General features: G+C 32.7%; 1 pseudogene; it reads right to left on the reverse strand.

Moving 5' to 3' along the window:
* Positions 1 to 271: 271 nt before the first annotated feature.
* LOC129941804 (uncharacterized) lies at positions 272 to 1,474 on the reverse strand (annotated as a pseudogene).
* Between the last annotated feature and the right edge of the window lie 9,984 nt (positions 1,475 to 11,458).

Below are 11,458 nucleotides of genomic sequence, written 5' to 3' on the forward strand. Positions count from 1 at the left end.
CATTAAGTAGTTCTTTTAACAACTATAAATTTAAATCATTATTTTATATTTTTATATTTTTAATGTCAATATGTTCCTACAAGTGAATTTTTTGTGATTTTTAGTTTATATGTAAATATGTTCCTAGAAGTGAATTTTTTGTGATTTTTAGTTTTTATGTATGTAAATATGTTCCTAGAAGTGAATTTTTTGTGATTTTTAGTTTTTATGTAACTATGTTCCTTTATATACATTTGTTGTGATAAATGAAATGGTTTTTTGAGAGCGCAAGTTCATTTTTATATTTTAAATTATATTTCTATTGATTAAATCTTCCATTAACAGTTGTCGCCTAGAACTATTTGAAGTTCCAGAATGAACATCAAGATCTGGAAAAGAGTCAATCTGATATCCTTCCTCTAATTCGTCGTTGTTGTCCACACACATGTTATGGAGGATGCAAGCGCAGAGAACTAAGTTCACAGCAGAATTTATATTTGTTTGTTCCGTAAAATGAAGAATTCTTCGAAAACGAGTTTTAAGTAGACCGAAAGAATGTTCAACTATGATTCGTCCATATTCGACATATTTCCATTGTCTTTAAAGGGCGGAACAAGGCAGTCAAGACATGGATAGGCAGAGTCTCCGAGAAGAAATGAATTGATAGGAAAAATCTCTTCGGTCCTTTCGCACGCGTCCCTATATAGTTTCGATCTTCGTAAAAGGCGACTGTCGTGCAAGCTCCCCGGTTCACCACAAAAAACGTTAATAAACTTTTTTTTAGCATTAACAACACCTTGAAGCAAGATGCTATAACTATGCTTTCTGTTGAAATAGTTCTCTTTATTTAAAACGGGAGCCTTGATTTTTATGTGCGATCCATCGATACAGCCCAAAATGCCTGGTATTTTAGTTTTGGCTTCCATTGCTGCCATATTTTGCCCAACTTCTTCTCTGCTTGGCCATTTAATATATTCATGTCCGATGGATATGAGCCATACTGTAACTTTTTTAACAAAATTCCACGCGGTTAAACGTGATATGCCAAATAAATTAGATATTTCGCGGAAAGTGCTGGTATTTGCAATATACCATAGAAATATATATATTTCTTTTTCGGCTGAAATTCTCGGCAGCCCTCTTTTTGGCGTGGAATCGCAGCGTAGTAATAAGCTATACCGATCTAGCATGTAATAACAAAAACTAATTGTATACCTATCAAAACGTTCACTGTTGTTTTTTCAAGTCGAAAGTGGATTTTAAAATTCGCATCGCAATAATTACGAATTATATCCACAAAATTTTCTATTTTTTGGTGATTCGATGGAATATTTTCAGATGATGAGTCTGAGCTTGTATCGAATCTGGACAAATTCGAAATGCTTGATGTGCTGCTATCATCTCTTTCCAATAAAAACTGCAAATACAAATGTTTTTATCATAAAAAGAAACAAAAATAAAAATAATTACTTACATCAACTACCGCAGCCTTCATTTGTGGTTTTTGTTTGTTTTATTTTGAAATGTCACTTTGAAGGAAGGAATTTCACTATTTGAAATAATTTACCAAACTTGAAATAATAAAAATATGATGATTCAAAGCTGTTTTATTATCATGATCTGATCCGGATCAGATCATGGTGATATTAAAACGCGGCTATTAATAATGTGTTATTCCCCTTATGTTTAGGTTTCAGAGTTTCGTAGCTAGATGTCGCATGCTGAGCGCGAATCACTGAAACGTGAGACATAGAAGCGAGACAAAAAGTTGCTAAGCTCGCTCTTGTAAAATTGTATTTAACGTTCATTCTATTTTCTTACGCGCAAAAGCCAGTCGAAGTAGATTTTGAAAAGTAATTAATTTGTAATCTTTGAATAAAGTTATATTTTTATTAAAAAAATAAATATACAACAAACATGATGACTGCTATTGATTTAATTTTTTTCTATCGAATTTTTATTAGCTGTACCTACATCAGTTTTCTTTTCCTGTTTATAACCTACAAAAAACATGTAAGAAAAAATATCACACAAAACAACATACTTTTCAACCCCCCGATTTATTATCCCCATATTCTGCATAAGATTTAATAAATTTTTCCTTATATCCTATATTTTGCAACAAAATTGTCCAATTTAGGTCAGGTAATCACTATACAACTCATTCTTAGTAAATATATATAGTACTTTTTGAACACTTTCATGTATCTCTCATCAATTCGTGGTGAATTGACTATAGCAGTGGTGAATTGACTATAGCAGTGGTGAATTGACTATAGCAGTGGTGAATTGATATTATCAAAGTGGTTGACGTTTCAACTTGTAGGCAATTTTTATTGTGGGTATATAAACCTCTTTTCAAAAATACAATATTTTTTTCTTGTTTTTTTTTTTTTTTATGGGAGCCTAATATATACCTCTTTTACTATATACATGTTTTGTATATAAATTCCAGTTGTAACAGTTCCTCCCTCTTAAATGACAGTTTTCTCCCTACTGTTAGATAGTAGATTAGGCTACACGTCAGGGTTCCGTAATCGAAGCCTTGTAATTCATTTGGTACCCGTACGTTTTTGTGGTGTATTCCGGTGTTTTAGCATAGACAAACCATATAAAGACCGGAAACAAATCTGTCAATCTGGTTTACCTACAAGCTGAAATGTCTACTTGCACGCACCCTTACGTCTAACATCAATTCACCACTGCTAACATCAATTCACCACCCTCTAAAGTCAATTCACCACGAAAATAAGGAATAGTGCTGAGAAATTCTTTAGGGGTGGCACCTAGTGGCTACGGCGACATTAGCTATTGCATTTTTTGGGAAGAGTACGATAACTCAAGCGACAAAGTTTGATGACGGATTTGTATAGAACAGTTAAAAACAAGCATTTTTTACTATAGGAGGGGGTCTATTTTATTTTAAAAAAATATGTACTCTAAATGGAAAAAAATAATTGCAATACTTTCAACTAAGTTTTGTAAATTTCGTTAAAGCCAACACTTTTGTCTATTAGCTTGTTTTTAAATCAAGTAAAAACTATGCAAATTAAAATAGTCTGTTGAGATATTATATTTTTAAAAAATATTTATTTATCAGATCATCTCAGATGCCAACTAACTAACATTGAAACACATTTTTGCTGTAAACTGTCATGAAATATGGTTAAACAAAGAACTTATAGTTTCTTAGACATTAATCACTTATAAGAAAAACAACATGTTCCTATCTGATTTTATTGAAATGCGACATAATATTTAACAGAGTATATTTTGGTTCACAATTTTCTAATTACTAATGACGTGTGTTGATTGCATAGTTTTTGAAAAAAAATTGCTATAAACTAAAATTTTTTGCAAAAAAGGGTAGAAAAAGGTTTAAAGTGTGATTTTTAAAACTTTAAGATTATTTACTATTGTTTTTAGAATGCATGGCTGATCAAAAACTGAAAAGTACATGATTTTATGTCTTCTAGTTCTTGAGAAAATTACCAAAAAAATATTTTAATTAAATTATTTTTTCCTTGCTTGAGTATTTACGTAGTCTTTTTGATTGTAATAATCGAATATGGATTAAGATATACCGGGCATATATTATTTTTCCTTAAATCTAGCTTATTTGAATACAAAAGAAACTTTTGCTAGAAGACTCTGTGATTGAAAGTGGCCAGAAATTGTTTTTTAACTTTACTATTTTCAAAAGTGTGTAGTATGTATAATAAACTTTTTAATTCAATAAAACGCTATAATTGTCTGAACAAGACATTTGTTGTATATTGAAATATATTAGCAAAAATGTAAAACGTTGTTGTTTTTTTTTAGATTTAAATGTAATACAAATATTCATGTAAAATTATACATTCCAAAAATGTTCTTTTTTTGAATGTTATAATGATTGTTTTTTTCCCGAATTTAAAAACGATGACTATTTCCTAAAACTATTTTGATAACTACAAAATAGTGACTTAGTTCTAACAATTTTACTATAAGTTAAGTTTTTCAATTAAAAAATGATAAAAGTGTGACAGCACCTCAACATCACACATAAAATTACTATTTATTTGGGCGAGGTGAGTTTGAAAACGTCAACAAAAATTCTGATTTTTTAAATATTTCGATTAGCAAGATTCGTTTTTGTGTTTCTTTATTTAAAAAATTATATAATTGAGCTAAAATTGTTTTTTTTAAAAGCATAATTTACCGAATATACTAACAGTTTAATTCCCTTTCTTGATTGACTATTGCCCAAAGCAGTATTAATATTTTATTCTAACTTAAATCGGCTAAAAGAGTGTTCGCGCCTTTTGTATAGTGATTTCTTTTCCAGATATTTATAGTAATACAATATAATTTATTAATATGGATAAGAAAAGCTCTGCCCGATGTGTAATGGGCTGTTCTTCATTCAGCCACACGTTCCGCGCTCCAATTGAAAAGTAAGTATACACAATATAGTATCCTGATTTAAAATAATTTCTGCACCACATTGGAACTCACTTGGCCAAATAAACCAAGTGTAATTTTATATTATTAAAAGGAATAAAGATTTTTTTAAATAGACTTCTAAAGGTTTACAATTTTGTATTTTTATGTATGTATGCTCTTGAACTCAACTGTCGGAACTTGGCTCATAATTATAACCATTATGTTTATTCACTAAATCGAATTAAGAATTATTCGCTTACCATGATGTTATTGCTTTTAATTAACCATTGGTAAAAAAGTCCCAGTGCAAATTCAAAAAGTTTTTCAATGACATAACTTAATGTAATAGGTAAACCAAAATACCAAATACAAATCATAACCACATTATTGATGAATCGTTCCAAAAATGTCAAGACCTATAAAAAAAAACTTAATTTTTTGTTTCTAATATGTAATATTATTAGTTTAATATTCTTTTACTTAACATTTTGTATATATGTACATATATATGTCTATTTGTCATTTCCTACAAATCGTTTGGGGATTCCTTAGTATGATCATTCAAAATTCTTCAAATATCTCTACCTGGCTAAGGCTAATTGCCTTTTTTTCTCGGTATTTCATTTACATGGCTACGGATTCTTTTCTTCTGTTGAAACTTGAGTTGCTTGTAACCACGATGATCTGAGAATACTTGATTGAAGATTTTGTGAGCTATAAAAGAACAAATAAATACTTTTACAAAAAGCAACACACAGGACATTGCACAAAAGTATATAAGAGCTGGTCTACCTAGTGCTTAAGACTTGTGAAAATTATTAGGTATTTTTAAACAATGGGAGTTGATTAAAATCAAGAACCAAAAATAAGAATAGCAATACAATCAATGTTCATCACTGTTGTACGCTTAAGATATCAACATGTCGGGCCAAATATTAATGCCACAAAATTAATATGATTTTCCGCATACCTATCATACGAAAACTAAAACCATCATTGAAGAAAGTTGGAATGTACTTTGAGTACATAATTTATGGGCAATTTAACACAAATTTCATACACACTTAGGAGGGTTAAAAAAGAATTTTTTATTGAATGAAAGTTGGTTAAAATGGGCGGCCACAGTCAAAGCACACAAATATTTAGTATTTTATAGTTTTATATAAGTATGTAAATGTTTCACCAACAGTTCCATCGACCGTATTGTAACTTCGGTTTATGAAGAAATTTATTTAACTATATAATAAACAATTTTAAATCAATTCATTAAGAAAATAAGAAAACAATATAAATTTGCATTTGCATTTTAGTAAACAAAACAATTCGTCGTAGACGTCAAATTTTCACCAAAGCTATTTTAATAAAAAAAAAACATCTGTCAAAACAAGTAAATACACCGCATCGAATTGTTGTTGCATTTAAAATTTCAAAATGGACGTCATGACAAATTACAAATACAACAATGTAAACAAATGGGTGTTGGAGGGTAAAACGTACGAAAGATTCCGGTCTTTATATGGTTTGTCTATGGTTTTAGTTTCCTTCAAATTTCTTCTCTTCCATTCTCCTTCCAAGAATTTTTCGGTTGCCCTCATTGCGTTTGTTCCAGAGGTTCCTAGGCCGTCGTAGTATTTTATGGTCTTGTTTATATTGTTTACGACTATAAGCGACCAGTGCAGTCCCCTTGGGATGTAAAGGAGTTTCGAATCGAACACATTGATTTGTCCTAACCATTTTATCATCTCAATACTCTGTTCTCTTGTAACATAGTGCTAGAGATAAATGGTTTTATTTTAATGATCGAGTTATTACTAAATTCTTTCAAAGTAATGTTTGAGGAGGTTATTGTGAATCGTACACTGTTTCTTTTTTATAAGAAAGACGCTGTCAGTGGGACTAGTTATTTTAATTATTTCGTATGGTCCTGTCCATATTTCGGATAATTTATGTGGTCTGTTTTCGTATTGTTCTTAAGTATTCTACTAAAGGTCGATGAGCTCTTTCTAATGTACCATTTGATTGTGGATGGTAAGCGGTTGTCTGAAGCTTCTCTATTCTAAGAAGTGTACATGTACATACCTGCTTAAACAATTTACTTAAAAAATTTGTCCCTTGGTCTGTAACTAGTTGTTTGGGAATTTTGTACCTAGTTATGATTTGTTCAAAGAATGCACGTGCTACTGTTTCTTGGTTAAGCCTAGTACATACTTCCTCGTGAAGTGAACGTTCGCCAGTGGAGAAAGTGAACTTTTGACATTGCTCACTGGTACACACTTGTGAGTACACGTTGTGAACATTTGACTTCAGCTTCACCAACAGTTCCCGTACATTTTGCACGTGAATTGCCCGTGAACGAAAACTCTCCACTTTGTTCTCCACTCAGCTTCACGAGCAAGTTCACGGGTGAACCAAAAACTGAAATTTGTATGGGTTCACGAGATGGTTCACAAGTATGTACTAGGCTTTAGGTGTAGCGCATTAACCAAATAATTTCGTCAAGTTGTCTTGGAAAGTGAATATATATTTGTTTCCCATATGCGATTCTTGTAGAGGTCCTAATATATCTAAATATACTTTTTCAAATGGACAATTGTCTGTTATTACCATTGGCATTTTTGTCTCTAAACTTGACTTCATTTTTTGACATTATGGGCATTGTTTTATGTATTGGATATTTCTCCAAAACATTTACAAACCAAACATTGCTTGCAATTTGTCAGGGGATCCTATCACTTGGGTTGTTGGAAAGGCAGTGAGAAACACATTTACGTTGAGTATATCCATGTCTCGTTCGAAGTAATTCCCTTATTAAAATTCAAGAAAGAGCCCATATCAATATCCTTAAAACATATTTCAACTTTAATTGTCTCAGCAATCGTCTTGTATTTGTAGTCTTCAGCCAGTGATTTGAGTGCATATTCTATATCTGAGTGCTTACTCCGGAGTTCATTCAGATATTCTTCTTTGTGTATTAATCCTCCATTGAGTAAGTGGAAATGGTATTTCTGCATACAAGGAAATCCCTTAATGTTGCTGATTTTTGCTTTGCCTCTTGTTGCAGCTAAGCATGTTGCGTTTGTAAGAGGTAAGCGTCAGCGTTATTTTTTCCCGCTTTGTACTTAAGTGTACAATCGTATTTAGAAAGTTTATTTTGAAATCGTATAAGTCTAGACGTTGTGTCTCTAGTTCTAAAATTTCCAGTCAGGGGTTCATGGTCTGTGTATACAGTGAATTTCATACCTAATAAGTAACATCTAAAGTTCTTTGTAGCCCATGCTATATGCTAGCATTTCCTTTTCGCTTGTTAAATAGTTGCGTTCCGTTTTGCTTAGTATCCTGCTTGCATATACAATTGGTTTATCTTTTCCAACTGTTCCTTGCGAAAGTATAGCTCCTATTGCTTCGTCACAAGCGTCAGTTGTACGTAAGTATAAAGGGTTCATCAAAATTGGGATGGATATGAAGAGGTGGGGATATTAATAGGTTTTTTAAGCTTTTAAAAGCTTCCTGGCATTTGTCTGTCCAGTTAAAAAATTGAAGATGAACCAAAGGAAAGGCTCAATACAAAGAGCCTAGAACTTAACTACTAATGGCTTGATTAGGTATTGTTCTGTTTCCATGGACGAAAAGTCTTTAAAGACGCATTTGGATTATTATAGGAAACGCGATAAGATAATAGGATTTCAGAATTATGGATCTGAACTACAAAGAACCAACTGGACTGCTAACAATATAATTATGGCCCAGGGTATTGTAAAAAGGTGGACGTACCCGATTGCATATTATTTTGTAAGATCCACTTGTCCGTCAATAATGCTAAAAATGCTGTTGTTAAAATCCATATACGCCCTTCAAAAGATTGGCTTTGTACCAATTTATCTGGTTTCTGACCAAGGACCAAATTGTCGTGGACTTCATCGCGAGCTTGGTGCTACGTACTACAAAAAAGCCGTATTTTGAAGTTGAACAAGAAGGGAAAGAGAATCAAAACATTTTTTGCTTCTACGATGTCTCACATTTGGTTAAAAGTGCAAGAAATTGCCTTTTAAAAAATGATATATCGTTCTACGCTTCAGGCACATCGTCAACAGCCTCTTGGAATGATATTGTAACATTCTATAACATCGAATCCAAGATAGTTCAGCGATGTGCACTCAAGCTTACTAGTGAACATGTAAATCCGAGCACTTCTCAGGGAATGAAAATTCGATTTGCTAACCAGATTTTTAGCCATACTTTAGGTTCAGCACTAAGTCCCTTATGTAGTTCAGGAACAGGTTCTGAAGTCAATGACTTATTTGATATTTTCAATCCTTCCAGTCGTTCTTACGGAAACAAGCATCAATCAAAATTTTGTTGATAAGAAGACCAATTTAGATTTCTGGAGGAAGCCAATATAGGCGCGGGGCAATAACGACGAGGGAAATAACGCTGAATTTAAGCATTCGGTGTTATTTCACTTTCCAATTTGGAAATAAAGCCCAAAGAGAGAAAACAAAGAATTCGGTTTAATTAAACTTTTGCAAGGAGAAACTAAGCGGGGCTTAACTCACAATCAACTGTAAAACAAAGTTTACCGTAGAATAAACAGTCGCGTCGCGGTAGGTTGTTGATAAAAAAAAAACAATCATTTTAGTAGCTTAAGTGAATTGAGTGCAGTGTAGTGTCGGAGTAATATTTGAACAATTTATACATATTTATTAATAAAATTAAAAGATAAATAATAATCATTCATATTCGGTGTTTTCCTACGAAATGTGTGAGGGCTTTCGAAAAGGCAGTAAGCTTTTTTATGTACCAGAAACAAAACAATTGTACAAGGTAAAATCAAGCTCTTCCTTGTGTTAAAGGTACATGAGTTAAGCTAAAAATTGCAAAGCAAGTGCAAGTAAGTGCTCCTCACAACCACACAACACAAGATACAATTTTTGAAAAATTAAAAGATGTGAACGATATTAAAACCGAATGTGCTAAGGCCTCGCTTAAGAAAATCGGAATTCGCGAAGTTTGCAAACGCGGTGAAAAAAGTAAGCCCTTGGTACAGTTTGGGAAAATGAGAAGGCAATTAATCAATATTCGAAATAGCGAATTTCCGAAAACACCAACATGTGCAACAGAAATTTCAAAGTATAGAAAGTGTCATTGCCACCTGGAGAAATCTAGATATCAATATTTTTGGATTTTTCTAGTAAAAATGCTAGCCAAATCTCAAAATACATAGATTTGAGACTGTAATAAGCATTTTGCATAGGACCAAAAGTGAAATAGCGCCGAATCGGCATTATTTTACTTCCCATAGTGAAATAAGGCCGAATGCTAAAATTGCGTTATTGCACGGCACCGCCAATATTATTAAAATCAATAAAAGTTATAGGTTCTGGTGGCAAAAACCCTTGCAATCAAATTTTCGTTTGCAAAGGGATGGCTGCTCCGAATCACAAACCTTATGAAAAGCACACTTGCGAAATCCGCTTACCAATTTTTAATAATTCGGATTCCGCAGTGAACTTAGTTTTTTAACAAGCTTCAATCAGTTCGATAACTGCAACCTTCTGGCTACACCACCAAACTTCGTTCGCTACGTTAGCGAACTAAAAGACCAGTTTTGCAAAATATATTTAAAACACGGAGAACGAAGTTCTTCAAAAACTACTTGATGATTTAAATCCAAAACATAGTTTAGTTTGCTGTAGCAATTTACCGCAAAACTTTTACTTTAAATTTTATGTTACAGTTAGAATTCTTTTTGAGCTGAATAGGGATTTAACCTTTCGTCCTCACACAGAGAAATGAGATACCCCAGAAAAAAAATAAACCGTCTCATTTTTTAAGACTTTTGAATTTTGTTTGCGTAAGTAATAGCGCTTTGAATTTTATGTTGGGTATATACACCCCAGTGTGCAGTTCATGTAAGTGTTTTTTTTTTTTAAGTTTGTGAATAAATGTGTTGAGTGAAAATTTAATGTTTTAGTAGTTTATCCATTTATACAAAAATGTAAGTATGTATATTTATTTATGTCTTCTTACAACAAAATGAAGCTTTCAAAAGACGTCTCCATCGGCAGACTATTATTAGATGCTGAAAGGTTGTTAGAGGATGATCAACCACATCTTTTTGCTGGTGATGATTCGGACAATGACCCTGACTATATAGAAGAGCACTCTGATTCCGAAAGTGCATCCTGCTCCACCGAAAAAAACGAGATTGCAAGTATTGAAAGGAAAATCAGGCTATAAATGGAGCTCAGTTGAACCCGAAAAACGAGGGAAACATCAGATGCGGAATTTGATCACACACTTACCAGGACCAAAGCGAGCAGCTCCAAACATAGCCACCCCTCTGAAGTTTAATTCTCCCTGAAGAAATTTTGTGGAAAGTGGTGGCTCACTCAAACGAGCAAAAAAGCACTTTCCTTCTGGTACTGCATTACGGACAACATACCAAGGACAAACAGATATCACGGAATTGAAAGCATTTATTGCCTTGCTATATCTAAGTGGTACAAAATAAGCTACCAAGTTACACCTCAGGGAATTGTGGTCGGTAATATTCCGTGTATCTCTCTTTAGAGCAACAATGTCACAAAACCGATTGGAATTTTTGGCAACATGCTTGCGTTTTGATGATAAGACAACTAGAGTCGAGCGTAGACTACAAATTTGCACCGATTCATGAAATCTGGAAACTTTTCACAGGAAACTGCACCTTATATTCCCTTCGAGCACAGTACACATATTAAAGGTAATATCTTTAAGGTTTTCATTTTTGCTCTCTTCTGCGCATCTGTCAAAATAAAGTAAAATGGCGGCCGCTGGAGACACTTTTCTTGTTTTCATGTGAGAAGTGCGTACAATTCGGGAGTTTATTTAAAGTTGCGGTGTGAATTAATATAAATTCTAACTTATTTAATTAAAAAAGTAAAATAAAAACAATTTATAAATATGAGGTGTGCAGTTTTTGGTTGTAACTCGAACAACAACAAGAAAAATTCAGAGATTAAAATAAGTTTTTTCAATTTTCCTAAAAATGGAAATTTGTGTAAACAGTGGGTGT

This window comes from Eupeodes corollae, chromosome 1 (genome assembly GCF_945859685.1).
Source record: "Eupeodes corollae chromosome 1, idEupCoro1.1, whole genome shotgun sequence".
Classification (NCBI taxonomy): domain Eukaryota; kingdom Metazoa; phylum Arthropoda; class Insecta; order Diptera; family Syrphidae; genus Eupeodes; species Eupeodes corollae.